Raw genomic sequence first — 17056 nt, forward strand, 5'->3', positions numbered from 1 at the left:
CTTCACAGATACATGTGCACATTTCCCATAAGGTGTGATGAATGCACATATTAGCTGGTGGTTGCACACATTCACTGTTACACTCAACGTTAGGGATGGTTTTGTTTATATATGTGTATATTTCCACTGACAGGAAAAGATCTGTGATTAAGAAAAGAGACATCCAAGAAATAGTTGAACTGTACAATTCAAATGTATTGGTCTCTGTATTATTTGTAGAAAGACATTTAATATTTGTTCCATTTGTGTTGGTTTTCCTTCCCTCACAGCTCTGAGCTCTACCTTTTTAATATTACCTTTTCTAGTTATTCACATACAGCCTTTGTTTTCCCACCTTCTCCTGCTATATACCATCAATATTTTCCATTTCATCATTTGTCAAATGATCCAAATCAATTAGCAATCACAGCCAAACATGAAAATATCATGACACGGCATAGCTAAAAAGATTTCACTATACGGTGAAGTCACAGACAGTAAATGAATGTAACTGAGACAAAGCAGTTCCCCATATTCTTGAACTTTTGCTCTCTTTCAGTATAGCTTCCTCCCCCACCTCCCAAATCCAATAAGAGAGTGGAGGAGCTTCTCACCACTGCTGGAAAATGTGCAAATTTTCTCATTCAGCCCTAATGATTTGTGTTAGTAGAATACGGTATTCATGTCTTCCCCAATGCTAAAATATATATTTTAACAAGTTCTTGGATGCACCTTTTCCTCCCTTTTATTTTCTTTGATGTTGCCAGCCAATGGCAGGATAAACATCACAGTACCCAGAACAAGTCCAAGATTTAGACTCAGTCATATTTCTGAAGCAGAGCAGGTGCAGCTAGCGGGGGCCGGCGGGGGAATAGCAATTTTTTTAAAAAAAGGAGTCAGATGGCATTGTGTAGCAAACAGAAAGCAAAGGACTGGTTTCAAAGCACAAAATCAGGTTCTTTTATTGATGCAGAATACATTAATTTGTGATGCAAGATTTGAAATGGCTGGTTATAGAAATCCATCCATCTGATTGTGGTTTAATTTTCTGTGCATTGCAATATGTATAGCAGAGGAACCATACACATCATGTGCAGGTTTATTCCTTTTAGAATCGTCACCTGCAGTCTCACACGTGCGAGGGGCGGGGGGAGAGACCACATAAGGACAGCCATCATGCACCCATACAATGATCTCTCCAATATCTCTCAAATTTTAGCATTCGTCAGCAAGGCATTTTGCAGGGGTGTTCATAATATGTGCTTCATAGAAGCTTTCTAATGTGTTCAGCAGCATCACTGAACAGGGTCATTGTGATGGACAGCTCTCAGAACACTCCTGTCAGTCAGGTCAGAGCTCTGATGTGGGAGCCTATGACATGACAGGAGGGGTGGAACCAGAGAAATAAAAGGAGAAAGAAAGACAGTTATTGACAGTTTAGGCAGTTAGGGCGTAATAGAGAGATAGAGAAAGAGATTTAAAAAGATAGGAATAGAACAAGTCTTGAAAAGTTTATGCGATTAAGAATTGAATGAATTAAAAGTAATTATAATAAAAGAAACTGTTTGAATATAATAACATCGTGATTAAAGAAAACTGAACTAAGCAAGCATATCTCAAATCAAAAGTACATATACTGAATGAATAAAATAAGACCATCTTTGATTCCATATATGACTGAACTGATATCCCATAAATAAACTTTGTTAATGGTGACAGCTGTGATTCCTTATTACAATTTGGTAGATTGAGGAAAATCCTCTGGTGGCAGCATATAAAAGGGTGAAAACTGGCAGTAGCACCCAAAGGCAAATCTGGGAGTTAAGAAAAACAAACAGAGGAGCTGGAGGGTTGCTACCTAAAATGGTGACCAGCAGCAGGATTCGAATAGAGTTCAGTAAGGCCAAAGAAAAGAGTAAAGTCCTGAGTCAAAGATACCAAGGAGGTCTGGCATGGAGGGAGTAGGGAAACTCTCTAGAGCTTTTGGAAAAAGTTTTGTAAAGGGGCTCCTAAACGCAGATCAGGGACTAAGATAGGGAAAGACTCTAAGAAGGGAGTGCTGAAGGGGACAAAAGGAGAAGCCAGGGTCAGACATAGATCTGAGGGAACTGGAACAAGCAGAGGGGCGTGAAAAACAGAAAAATAAAAGTAATCTGAAATACGTGGGTGGCTGGAGGTCAAAAGAAACAGTGTATCATACAAGGAACAGAGAGGCTAGGTGCCTAAAAGTAACAAAGTAGCAAATCCATGATTGTCAGTGAGAAGCTACAAAGTAGAAATTTCCTAATACCTTATTGCTGGATCCTGGCAATAAGGTACAGTATTAGGAATAGAGATGGGGACGACTCACTATTTCGAAGTGTGAAGTTGCCCCTATGAAGTTATTTGTCGATTTGTGTGTGTGTGGGGGGTATTAAAGAAAACACCCCAGCCTCCCACTGCCACTGTCACGCACACACACCCTGCTGCCACCCTCCTACCGCTGCGGGCTAAGGGAATCCAGGCTGCGCTTTGCAAAGATGGCAGCTACAGATTCTCTACCCTGAATGAAGCCACAGCTGCCATCTTACAAAGGGCAGCCAGTCTCCCTTTTTACACGTTTTGGTTGCAGAGGACAAATGGAGACCTCAACGACGATTATGGTAAGGGGGTGTGGTTGGGGGTGGGGGACTAAGGTAGGGAGAGGAAAGGGGTGGGAGAGGGTGGCTGTGGGGGAGGGTGGCTGCCTATCGGCCCACTGATTAATTGATTGGCAGCCGGTAGGCAGAATGTTGTGTTTTTTTTTAATTACGAAGGACGAATAAAATGGGGAAATATTCATCAAGCCATATTCGTCAGGACTTCAAATTTGACAAATACGGATCAATGAATATTTAACAAATTGGCTATTTCATTAAAAAATGATCCATTTTTATATTCATCCCCATCTCTAATTAGGAACTCTAGATACAACTTGAAATGATATTGTTAACGTTTTAAGTGCCCTTGGTACTTTGAATTCTTGAAAAGGGCTGAAAGACTCTGGGAAATAGGAAGCTATTCCCAGTGCTGGAGGATCCTGACCCTTTTTTCCATTGCTATGGCCTTGTGAAACTGCCAGCATACACTGTTGCTAAGGATTGTGTAGGAGACTTTATGAATTTATTTCCCATCTGAATAGATCAAACCTTTGCCCATCTACAGTGCAATCCAAAATTCAGGTTAGAAACAAAACTGTGACCACAGCAAAACAAATGCACCATAACAATAAAAATGAAGCCAAGAGCCACAGACTTCATTATCATGAAACTAGAAAAGGACCACATGCATTGTATGGGAAAACAAATAACATTTTAGAATCACAATGTAGTTTGTGAAGGTCACCCTTCACTGTACTCAATATGAAGTTTTCTCCTCTGAAACTGAACAGTTCATTTGCTCGCTTGCTTGTCAAGTAATTTGTGCACCTTTGAAGCAGAAGCAGGCTGTGGAAACTGCTGATTGGCTAGCACCCTTGATGTCTCTCTCTCTCACACACACACACACAAGCCCAAGAACCTTCTCTCCCCATCTCCAGAAGATGTTTGTACTCTTAACAAATCTGAGTTTTAACATCAATTAAATGATAAGTAGCATGCAAACACATATGTAAGATCTGACAAATATAATAATTGAGACAACACTGCTGTTGAGACAACTCACTGCTGTCATTTCAGTTACATACTTAAGGGAAAACAGGATCCACCATGTGGCTGACGGATGCAATATTTTATATATGTCCCTTTATTTTGTAATGGATCTGTTCCTGAATTGCCTGCAGTCAGAGGGCTTTGCTGTGCTAGTCTTTAGAGTTGATTACATTAACACGAAGCAATCTATCTCTAGGATAGTAGAGGAGGAGTTTGAGAAACAGTTTCCATTCTTACTCCTGCTCTTCTTGTATTTGGAAAGGGCCAGAAGTTGCTAGAATTCTGTCAGTCTCTTCATTTTAAGAACAGGATGTTCTGCCACCCTCTACCTAATACCCAGCTGACTGTAGAGATAGTCTAATTTCTTGATCTTCAATTGACTGTCAGGGCAGTGGGTTTTTTCCTTTCACATGCATATTTGCATACTCATATTAAAAGCTTGGAAAAGTTGCATTCTTCATCGTGGTCTTCTGTGAATGCACACAAAGGGTTAATACCAGCGCCAGCGTTGGGCCTCTCGGAACATTCTCTAGCTGCAAGAGAAAAGTAACAATGTTTAGGACTACCCCTACCGCGCACGCCCAGCCTAACCGTCCCTCAGTTCCATTTTTCCGCCTAGCGGTTTGGAGCCTCTCGTCTTAGCTGCGTCTATTTGCGACCTGATTTGATTCCTTGGTTTTGACCTCGCTTAGCTCACGGACTACCCTAGCGCTTCTCCCTTCAACTAGACGACTCGGTTTATTCTATTCTCCTGGCTTTACTCGGACTGTTTACGGACTGCTCTGCTTTCTCCCTTAAACTAGTCGTTTCGGTTTTTCTTACTGCCCTATGTCCCCTTCCGGGCCATTCAGCAGGTGTGTGGTGTGCGACCGCAAGATTCCCCACCAGGACGGCCACGATACTTGTCTGTATTGTTTGGGGGAATCGCACAACTCCAAAACTTGCCCACACTGCAAAGCTTTCACTAAAGCCGCTCTTAAGGCTCGCCAGCAGCGCCTTAAACTCCATCTGTGGGAGTCAACGTTGTCTTCCACGGCGCCCTCGGAGGGGGAAATGGCTTCCACTTCTCGAGCAGCTCCTGTTCAATCGGTCGTCTCCAAAGTTTCGAAAATGTCGAAAAAATCCGCGTCGTCGAAATCGGCCGCCCCTGCTTCGAATCCCGAGCCCCCAGCTCTTGTTCCACCAAAAGCTAAACCGTCGAAGACATCTAAAGCCAAGGCAGCCGCCCAGCTTAAAATGACATCCATTCGACTTTCTCCGAGCTCGGGCTCGATACCATCACCGATTCTCGAGGAGTTGTCGAGACGCTTCGAGACCTCGTCCGAGGCACCCGCTCCTCCTCCGGTTCGACGCACTGAAGCTGTGCCACCATCGGGAATGTCTTCCCCGACGCCGAGCCAGTTAGTTGGTGTCACTACTGGTCTCACTTCTGCCCCACATAGCCCTTTTCCTGCGGGCCAGGGGTCGCCTCCTGTGTCGATCTCGTCCGTGCACTCGGACTCGAGATCTCCTCGAGACACGGTGCCTCGTTCACCTGGGCGTTCGAGGTCGAAATCTCCTCGAGGCAAACGTTCCCGCATGGAGAAGCATCGCTCTCCGAGTCGGTCCCCTTCCTCCGGCCGCTCGAGGTCGAAGTCTCCTCGACGGAAGCGGTCGAAGAAGAGACATCGGGCTTCCACCCAGTCTGACTCTTCCCATCGTTCGGACTCGAAATCTTCTAAGCACAAACGCTCTAGGAAGAAGCGCCGCTCCCATCGGCGTCGTAGCAAACATCGACGTCGATCCTCTTCTTCCTGTTCGGCGAACTCCGACCGCCCCAAGCGTCGTAAGCGCCATCGACGTCGATGTGAGCGTTCGAGGTCCCTTTCCTCGTCTTCGACGTCCGCATCTCGAGACCGGTACCATAAAAAGATCCGGTACATATACCTGTCTTCTTCCTCGGAGTCGACCCGTCCTCGACGTCGACGCCGAGCTATTCGAGTCGGAGAAAAACCTCCTTCGCTACCTGTTGCCCCTCCACCGCAACCGGTCCCTTCCACCTCGGTGCCAACTGCGGTCCCGACTCGACCCCCGACAGCGCCGGTCGGCATCGAGAAACCCCCTCCAAAAAAGAAGAGGGATGTCTTCTCCTCCGATCCAGATGAGGTGTCCACGGAGCAGTCTTCTGACTCCGATCAGGAACAGCCCCCACCCCTGCCACCCCACGATTTACCTCCGGGTGATGTGGTGCTTTCGGATACGGGTGATCCTCACGCCCCTTCTCCATCTGAGGATTTTTCTTCCTACTCTCAGATGATGTCCAGACTTGCCAAGACACTGAAACTGGACTTGAATCTCCCTTCGCCTCCGGGTGAGGACTTGTTCTTCGGGGACATCAAGAAAGACAGTACCGCTCCCCCTAGCATAGCCTTTGTGCCTGTGGTTATGGAGGCCATTAAGGAGTTCTGGGCCCAGCCTGCGACTACCCCTAATGTCCCTCGCCGCACAGAACACTTCTACAAGATTCATGGGGCTGACACTCACTTTTTACTCAAGCATCCGATTCCAAACTCACTCATTGTTGAAACAAGCTGTTCAAGGCCATCGGCCAAGGCTCACGTGACCCCAGTTGACAAGGAGGGTAAAAAACTTGAAATCATCGGCAGGAAAATCTACTCCCTTGTCACCCTGTTACTTCGAGTCATAAATTATCAGACTGTTCTAGGGGCTTATCACAAGCAGTTATGGCTTAAGCTTTTGCCAGGACTGAAATTGATTCCTGAAGACGCCCGGCAAGCTTTCCTAAACTCATATGAGGAAGCTCAGACGGTATCCAAGTATGAGTGTCTTTCCATCAGGCATGCAGCAGAGATCTCTGCCAGAGTTCTCATGTCTGCCATCTCTATCCGGCGCCACGCTTGGCTCCGTTCTGCGGACATAATGGAGGACGTCAAGTCAAAGGTTGAGAGCCTCGCCTTTGACGCTACCGGGCTGTTCAACGAAAAGACCGACTCCCATTTAGAAGACCTTCACAAGGCCAAGAGGACCGCCAAGTCCTACTCTGTTCAAACTCAATCTAGACAGCGACGACCCCAATGGCGGAAATCTTATGGTCAATATCAGCCTTTTCAACAGTACCATCCTTACAAGCACCTACCTCAGCAGCGATCTGGCCAGTCCTCTTCTTCTGTCCAGGGCTATCAGGGATACCGGCCTCGCCCGTCTCATCGCCGCCAACCCTTTAAGCCACCTGGCAGAAAACAAAAACAGTATCTTTGACTTTCGGCCCCCCATTTTTACCCATTCACCGCCTACCACCCGTCTTCAACCGTTTCTTCACAACTGGTCTACCATCACAACCGACACTTGGGCTCTAAAAATTATTCAGCACGGTTACCAGCTGGAGTTTATAAGATCTCCTCCGCTAGGTTTCATAAATCATTCTCCATTCGACTCCTCGCTAGAGGAAGAAATATCATCTCTCTTGCAAAAAGATGCCATCTCTACAGTACCACCCCGCGACATACAACGCGGTTTTTACTCCCGCTACTTTGCTGTCTCAAAAAGAGGAGGAGGCATAAGGCCCATCCTCGATCTAAGACTCCTAAACACTTACCTGCGACCCAGACGGTTTCGGATGCTCACCTTAGAGTCCATCATGCACCTGCTGAAGAAGAGCAACTGGTTCGTCCTCATAGATCTAAAGGACGCATACTTTCACGTCACTATCCACCCCGACCACCGCAAGTTTCTTCGGTTCATCTTTCAGGGCACGATCTACGAATTCCAGGCCCTGCCATTCGGCCTGTCCACAGCTCCCCGGACCTTCACCAAGGTCATGGCCCCAGTGGCAGCTTATCTTCGTCTCAGGGGCATCCACGTTTACCCTTACCTGGACGATTGGCTCGTAGTCTCCACCTCACGAAGACAATCCCTGAGAGACACAAAATTCATCCTGTATCTCCTCTCCAATCTCGGTCTCACTGTCAACAAACAGAAGTCTCAACTCATTCCCTCCAAAACAGTACAATACATAGGGGTCTGCTTGGACGCTGTAAAGGGTCGAGCATTTCTCCCCCCAGAGAGGATACACAAGATTCAACGAGCCATCAGGAAATTTCACCCTCGTGCTCGGGTGACAGCCCATCACGCCCAACACCTTCTCGGCCTGATGTCTTCTACAACACCGGCGCTCGCTCACGCTCGCCTCAAGCTCCGGTCGCTCCAATCATGGTTCCTCACCCTTTTCGACCCTATGATGGACAGCCAGAGGAAGCGCCTTCGTGTCACCCCGGAGCTAGTCAGACAGCTCCAGTGGTGGATGTACACACCCCACCTCACGGTTGGCCGGCCCTTTCGTCCACTCCGTCTCACCGTTCAAGTCACAACGGACGCCAGTCCATCCGGCTGGGGGGCGCACTGCGGCCATCACACCATTCATGCCCTCTGGACCCCACAGGAAACCATGCTCCACATCAATCACCTGGAGTTACTTGCAGTTATCAAGGCCTTCAGGTCCTTCCTTCCCCTGCTACAGGGCCGCGGAGTTCAGCTGGTGACGGACAACACTACCACAATGCACTATGTCAACAAGCAGGGAGGAACTCGCTCTCACTCACTCCTGTACCTTTCCATTCTCCTCTGGGAGTGGTGTTACCGTCATCATATCTACCCGGTAGCCATCCATGTAGCCACAGAGGACAACACAGTTGCGGACACTCTGAGCAGGCTTCAACATCAGACGCACGAATGGGAACTGAACTCTCGGGTCTTCCACGACCTTTGCTACCAATGGGGGACCCCAGTGCTGGACGTGTTGGCATCCCCTCTCAATGCGAAATGTCCCCGGTACGCGTCTCGAGCAGGTCTCGGCCTACATTCGCTCGGCGACGCATTCATGATTCCATGGAACCAGGGTCTCTTGTACATGTTTCCACCGATTCCGTTGATACAGAGGTCCCTAATCAAGCTCCAACGTTCAATGACTCCGGCCATTTTCATTGCACCCTTTTGGCCTTGCCAGGTGTGGTTCCCCACTCTAGTCAGCATGGCTGTGGACTCCATGACCCTTCCGTTGTGGCCGGACCTGCTGACCCAGGAAGCAGGCAAAGTCCTTCACCCCGACCTCGACACGCTCCATCTGACGGCGTGGAGGATCGTCCCGAAATCCAAGAGGTCTTGACTAACGCCGTCAAGCCCTCCACGTCTCGCTTGTATACCTACAAGTGGAGAAGTTTTTTGAAATTTACCCAGCAGAGGGATCTTGTTCCCTCCCCTGTCTCTCTTTCCACGCTTCTACAGTATCTCCGTTACCTGTTTGATTTCCACCTGTCTATATCTACTATCAAGGTGTACCTTGCTGCGGTCGTCTTCTTCCAACCCAGGGCTTCTCCCTCTTCCCGGCTCTTCTCTCACCCTACCGTTCGGATGTTCTTGAGGGGTCTCTCTAACCTCCGACCTCCCGTTCGTCCACCACTCCCACAGTGGTCCCTTCACTTGGTTCTGCATGCTCTTTCCAGGCCTCCATTTGAACCTATGGCTACCTGTGACCTCAAGATGCTTTCTTTAAAAACGCTGTTCCTGGTGGCTATCATGTCTGCTCGCCGAGCTAGTGAGTTGGCAGCTCTCCGTTATGACCAACCCTTCCTTCAATTCTTTAAGGACAAGGTTATGCTTTACCTGGACATCTCTTTTCTACCGAAGGTGGTCTCCGACTTCCATGTAAATCAGCCACTGATTCTACCAACCTTGTTTCCGTCTCCGACTACTGACGTTGAACGCATGCTTCACATGCTCGATGTTCGACGATCCCTGGCCTTTTATGTCTCTAGGACCAAGGACTTTAGACAGGCCAACAGACTGTTTCTCTGTTATTTTGGTTCAAAGAAGGGCGGTCCGGCCTCGCCGTCGACGCTCTCTAGGTGGCTCGTATCTACCATCACCCTTGCCTACGAGCTCAACCACAAAGATCCTCCAGAAGGACTTAAGGTACACTCCACCAGGGCTGTGGCCTCATCAACTGCCTTACTCCGTGGCGTCGACCTGCCCGACATCTGCCGGTCCGCTACCTGGTCCAATGCCTCTACCTTCATAACCCACTACAGATTGGACATGAGGGCAAGAGAGGAAACCAGATTCGGGAGGGCAGTGTTAGCATCGGCTCTTCAGTGACAGCCCACCATCCGGTTAGTAAGCGTGCTAATCACCCTTTGTGTGCATTCACAGAAGACCACGATGAAGAAAGAAAGGTTACTTACCTGTAACGATGGTTCTTCAAGTGGTCATTCTGTGAATTCACACAATCCCGCCCGGCCTCCCCTCTGTCTGTCTGTCACTGGCATCTCTATGACTCGAGTGCCTATGGCGGACAAATGGAACTGAGGGACGGTTAGGCTGGGCGTGCGCGGTAGGGGTAGTCCTAAACATTGTTACTTTTCTCTTGCAGCTAGAGAATGTTCCGAGAGGCCCAACGCTGGCGCTGGTATTAACCCTTTGTGTGAATTCACAGAATGACCACTTGAAGAACCATCGTTACAGGTAAGTAACCTTTCTTTTTTTATTTGTGCAGATTCCACTGACTGGGAGTTGTAGTCCAAAAAGTAACTATTTCTGGTTCTCCTCATGTGCACATGTTTTACATAAATTCTTATATCATTTTAACAAAAGTTCTGATTTTGGCAGGGTTTTAAAGGGAAGGAACAAAGGTGGCTGTGTCTGCAAAATACGTCATATCCCAACAACAAAAAAGGCAGAAAATAAATCCAGAGGAAATTCATAGCAATCCTGTGAGAGATGATGGTGAAGAGAGAGATGCAGATTTGTGTTTTCAAATAATTCATTAAATTCTCCAGGCAGCTGGGAAGAGGAAGGAACATGCATGTTCTGTGGAAGTGTGGGTTATTAGTGATTTTCCAAACCCAGAATGGAAATCTAGAATAGCCATAGGGCAAGGGGGGCACAATAGAACACAGATAACATTTGACATTTATTGCTCTTTTCTTCACAGAGTTCTAAAAACTCCATCAAAACCTTACTACTATTATTCAAATGTTACTGTCATGTGGCTGCCCTTCTATATTTTTTTGTAAATTTTTTTCTGCTACTTTGTTAATTCTTACGTAAACTTATGTATAGGGCTTTAAAGCAGTGGTCCCCAAACTTTTTGGTTCCACAGATTGGTTTAGCATGCGGGCAGGTGGCCGTCCATGCACACATGGGAGGGGCCATGGGAGGGAACGTCCATGCATGCGTGCATGGGACCCAGCATGTGTGGGAGGGATGTGCATGCATCTGGGGGGGGGCAGGAGATTTGTCTCCGTGACCTGGTCCTGGTAAGGCCACGGACGAGGACCAGTCCAGGGATCAAAGGTTGGGGACTCCTGCTTTAAAGGACCATCTCAGCGTGGATGGACTTCCTTCTCTTCACTTACTGCCTCTCAAGTGACACAGTGCTTGGTGACGGTGGGGGTGTCATGTCCATTGAGTGCAATAAAGGTTTTCTTGAGGCACCAGCGCAACAGAAAACATTTTACCAAACAAGAACACCTACCTGACATATTGACATATAGTTATTTAAAAATAATAATATAGAGCTGCAGTGCCCAAGAAAACAAGAGAGAAAATAAACCAGTACCATAGTGCAGCTGGCTATAATGATTCAATCCCATGTGACCATGACTCAGTACAACAAAGATATGGAAAGTATCATTAGAAAAGGAGGATATTTCCCTGTTGTGACCGTGGCCTTACTGTCACTCCATCATAAAAACCACAGTGGGTTCTAGAACAGCCAATTGCTAGAATTTTTAGATCTAAATTGAATTGGATGAGGAAGAAGAACTGGTTGTATTCTAGAATGGATCCTAGAAGACTGACCTACAGTCATGTGAAAAAGAAAGTACACCCTATTTAAATTTCATATTTTGGTCTACAGAGGGGTTCATGGTCGACTCAATGACTGACTGGTGCCAAGGTTCTGTGGCTGCAAAACAAGCCATTTACAGTCCGTCACATATTTGATTTTCCTCTTTTCCTCCTGACTTCAACTTTTCCCAGCATTATTGTCTTTTCCAGAGAATCCTGCCTACTCATAATGTGTGGACAGTAGGACAGCCTCAGTTTCAACATTTTGCCTCCAGAGATGCTGGCTGGATAACTCACTAGGATCCACCTCTTTGTCTTTCTGTCAGAGGTATTTGCAAACTTCTCCTTCAGCACGACAGACAAATCATTTTTTCCCATGTCAGCTTTTTTCACTGTCCAGCTTTCATATTCATACATAGTACTTGGGAAAACAATAGTGTGGATGATCTTGGCCTTGGTTTCCAGTGACACATTCTTATACTTGATAGCTTTTCCTAGCTCTCATTGCTACCCTTCCTAGTCTCAGTTTTCTTCTGATTTCTTGGCTGCAATCTCCATGTAGGTAGATGACTGAACCAAGGTATACATTTTTTTAAACTATTTCACTTTCTTCATTGTTAATATTAAAGTTGTGTAGTTGTTCTGTAGTTATGATTTTTGTGTTCTTAATGTTCAACTGCAGTCCTGCTTTGGCACTTTCTTCTTTTACTTCCTCTAATAGCTGTTTCAAGTCATTGCTGCTTTCTGTCAGTAAGATGGTGTTTTTTGCATATCTTAAATTATCGATTTTCTTTCACCAATTTTCACTCCTTCTTCGTCTGAATCTAGTCCAGCTTTCTGTATGATATGTTCTGTGTACAGATTGAACAAGGGAATAAAATGCACCCTTTTCTGATACTTTTGCCTATAGGAAAACATTCTGTCTTTCCATATTCTGTCCTAATGGTAGTTTCTTTTCCACAATACTTATTACACATCAGGAGAATCAAGTGCTGAAGCACACCTACTTCTTTCAGAACAACCCTTAATTTCTCATGATCTACAACCACTTTGGCGTAGGCTTCCTCTTCAAAACAGTCTGTCACATTTTGTCCCTTCTGTATAAGTGTCTGGAACACTGTTCCCACCTTCTGTTGATGTTATCCTAGTCAGATAGTGTATTTCCGTGTTGGTCATTCACCATTCCTAATTTAGGTTTGAATCGTCCTTTGATTTCTTGGATTTTCTCTGTCTCTTTTTTTTTTACCCCATTTACTGTCTTCCTCTGTTTCTTTGCACTGTTTTAGCTGTCATAACACTAAGCCATACCTTCAGTTGGGAGGTCTGATAATAGTTCTGTGTTCTAATCAAATGAGCAGAGGCTGCCAACTTAATTTTATTTTTAAACATTCTTCTGAGCATTGTTTTTTGCTTGTTTTTTTTTAACTTTCTGCTAGCTAGATGGAAAACCCAATGAAATTTGGCAGTTGTACCTATTTCCCTTCCAGTTCTCCTCAACTGAAGAGAGCTACCTCGTAGCAGGCAGCATTCTAGATTCAGAACAAACATGCCACAGAGGTGGCATGTACAGACAATTCTACCTATCAGTCGTATGAGCCAGTTGGCAACTATTCTCCCTGTCAAGAGAAAAGATTATTGCCTCCATGGAGGAAAGCTTCCAGCCCTAACATTCACAAGAGGCTTCCCTCTACTAACAAAAATTGATAAACTGGCAGAAAGCCCTGTAATTCTGTAACTCATTCTGGAAATGTCTGAAGATTTAAATAGTGGCAGACTTGAAAAGACAAAAAATAGAAGCAAAAATACACAAGCAAAATTTTCACAGAATATATTATGGAAAGCACTTTTAAAAACCTTTGCAGTTCCTTTAGCAAGCTGTGTGATATTTTAATATGCCATCAACCATCTTTGGGGGAAGAATTTGAAACAGATACAGAGGTCATTTCAAACAACTGCATATGAACCGTAGGACATAACTGCAGGTCACGTTGGAAGGGGTCATACAGCCCAAATGAATACTTAGATGCATTTCACATTGCTCTGGATTCCTGCTTGAACAAAAAAAACAAACAAACATGAAATTTGAGTTTGGATTTGGAATTTTACCGTTAGATTTAAAATATGAATATATTAACCTTATCTCAATTTTCAGTTCCCAGCTCAGCCGCGTGCGGCTGCCTATAGTTTGGCCTCAACAGTGATTATGCACTATAACAAGCCAAATCTTTTTTTTTTTTTTTTTTTTTTTTTTTTGGTGGATCATCATGCCTGCTGCCACAGATGCAGCAACTTATATAAATCTCCGGTTTTCAACCTTTGGTCCGCCAGATATTTTGGAAGACAACTGACCCAAACTCCCTTCGTCGCGTTCCCCCAGTGTCCCCTGTTTGTTTTTCCTCAAACACAGGTCCAACTTTGGACACCATGTACTATTTACTCCTTTCACACGCTACCACCAGTGGATCTTTATCCACACTGTACCAAATAAGGTTCTTAGACCTGGGCTACCAAATATAACATTTACGGTTTGATTGGTAAATCACAGAAGTAAAGTCATAGATGTTCTTTTACTGTTCAATCATTTAACTTGGATAGTTTGCTTGTTTGTATTCATTCACATTAACCACTGTAACAATATCTTATGACTGTCTATCTATTTCCTATTACTTTTATCTCTTATTTATTCTCTAACACGCACCAACTTTCCAATCTCTGTCTTAACCTTCAAAAACTCTCCTCTCTCTCTCACCTCTTCAGTCTCCAACTGTTCTCCTGACTCCGCCCCTCCTTTCCTGCCATAGGCTCCTGCCCTAGAGCTCTATATGACGGACAGGCGTGACTTGGGCATTCCGCCACACAAGCCATATCCAATTTTTTTCATGGATCATCATGCCTGCTGCCACAGATGCAGCAACTTATATAAATTTTCAACCTTTGGTCCACCAGATGTTTTGGAAGACAACTAACCCAAACTCCAAGTAGTGCTGCTAATGTTCAAGGATTCTAAAAATATAGTCCAAAAACATCTGGAAGGTCATTGGTTGGGAATGACTCATGTATAATGCTTAGTGTTATTTTGTGTGTACAGCAACCCATCCAACCAAATATGCCATGCATGGAGACCTGCTTACACATATGGATTGCCCTTGATGAATTATGTGCACAATTAAGTATTAGTGCTGGAATAGCATGCACCTCTTTGCATTTTCCCTAGCTGTCAGTGTCACGTCTCTCAGATGCAGGTATACTGTAGGATCCCTATATACACATGATAGGTATCCACGGTTCCACTTATCCATGGTTTCCTGCAGCCCTGTATGCAAAGTGGAAGCGTGCGCCTTGTATGTTGTATCTAGGATTCCTTCATATCCATGCTTTCAGGCATCCATGGTAGTGGAACCAATCCCCCACGGATATGCGGATCCTACTGTATGTATATATATATATCACAAGGAGTGAAATGAAAATTGTCACACAACCTAACAAATGATCTAGATTACTAATCCATTTGATTATAAATGAAATGGCGTATTTTCTGATAAGGGTCCGTCCCCCCCAAATGCCTTGCACTTAATATCATTTCACGTTTCTTTCTTAGAATTGCCTTTTTAAATATTAGATTTATTTTCTCTCCTCCTTCATCCCAACAGTAGACACTGGCCAGTTTTCTGTGATACTTCATTCTCACAGCAGCACATGGAAATTGACTCTTTAAAAATTCAAAGGGATTTTGAATGTTATTAGGCCCTTGAATCTCATGAAAACAAACAAACAAACAAGACTCCATAAAGTCAACTACCCAGCAGGATGTTCATTTAAAACTGTCAGATTACCACTTCATTTTGTTTAATGGAAGCAATGTGAATGAGAGGGGTGTGGCAACCTATGAGATAATCACACTTGGGGAGAGTGGTATGAGATAGAAGAAACATCCATCCCTCACTAATCTCATGGATGTCTGATTAATGTTTTGAGTATGTGCATCCCCAGAGGCTAATAATAAACCATGTATGGCTGCATAAGGAAAACACATTGAAATAAACAATAGTAGTTCTCTAATTTATTTTATTTTATAATTCACATCATTTGATCAACCTCTTGAGTATTTCTTTCCTTCCTTCCTTCCTTCCTTCCTTCCTTCCTTCCTTCCTTCCTTCCTTCCTTCCTTCCTTCCTTCCTTCTTTCTTTCTTTCTTTCTTTCTTTCTTTCTCTCTCTCGCTCGCTCGCTCGCTCGCTCGCTCACTCACTCACTCACTCACTCACTCACTCACTCACTCACTTACTTACTTACTTACTTACTTACTTACTTACTTACTTACTTACTTACTTACTTACTTACTTACTTACTTACTTATCCTGGGATGATTCATAGCAAGCTTTGGAAGGCAGAGGTCCTTAGAGCTTTTTCTCCTTACAAGCCTAGCAATGAAGAAGGCCCGTCTTTAGAAGTTAGTTCATTAGAGTGATAAGAGAGGTGGGAGAAAAGCTTTTTGGATGTTGGGTGTTCAGAATTAGCTAATATAGCTAGGGGGTGGTACTAACTGTGTGTTTACTGCTGCTGTCCTTAGATATGTGGATATTTGTAAACAGAAAGGGACACATTCCATGTGAGTATCTACACCATTCAGATCTTCTCAGGAAGACATACTCCAGTTTATAAACCATCTGGAAATCAGCAAATCTTGGAATTAATTTATTAATTAGAACATGCTTAATTCACTATCATATATCACTATTCTCTCTCTCTCTCTCTCTCTCTCTCATTTTGCCAATTTAGCCAGCTTAATTTGATTATTTATTTATTTATTTATCTATTTTGCTTGAAATGGGGGAATGGGAATAATTAAACGATTTGGACTAAGGTAAAACCTTCAGAGTAATAGTAACAAAGTTTACTTTACTTACATACTGTACAGTCCTGCCCCAGAAGAGAAGACTAGTTTTTCAAATGTACTTTTTAGCAGGGCACCTAAAGGTGCAGGCTTAGGTAAAAGCTTTTTTTAGTTTAGTTGTCCTGATTAATTCAGAATGTTTCTATTCAGACTGAATATTTGCAGATTATTTTATTGTCAGAAAGTTTCTGACTACAGATTATCTATCTATCTATCTATCTATCTATCTATCTATCTATCTATCTATCTATCTATCTATCTATCTATCTATCTATCTATCTATCTATCTATCTATCTATCTATCTATCTATCTATCTATCTATTTCTCTGTCTCTCTGTCTCTCTGTCTGTATATCTTTAATAATATGGGCAGATGGGGTGGCACAAAATTGGCTTAGGTTCTAAAGAGATTACTGTTGTGTTAGCCTTGCTGCAACAAGAACTGAATCCTTTGGCATTTTTAAGACTAACACAATTACCACGGTGCACAAATGCATTTTGTTTTATCCTGATGTTATGAAGTGGACTCTAGCTTATTATGCCACAATGAAGTGTACATGCTTACCAGAAACATGCACATAAATATCTGAAACATTTCTCTTGCTGTGGGTCCTTCCAGAAAGTCCCTTTTCCCTCACTAAGATTTTGAAACTTAATATCATAACGTATTTAATT

Source organism: Pogona vitticeps, chromosome 3, assembly GCF_051106095.1.
Source record: "Pogona vitticeps strain Pit_001003342236 chromosome 3, PviZW2.1, whole genome shotgun sequence".
Lineage (NCBI taxonomy): Eukaryota > Metazoa > Chordata > Lepidosauria > Squamata > Agamidae > Pogona > Pogona vitticeps.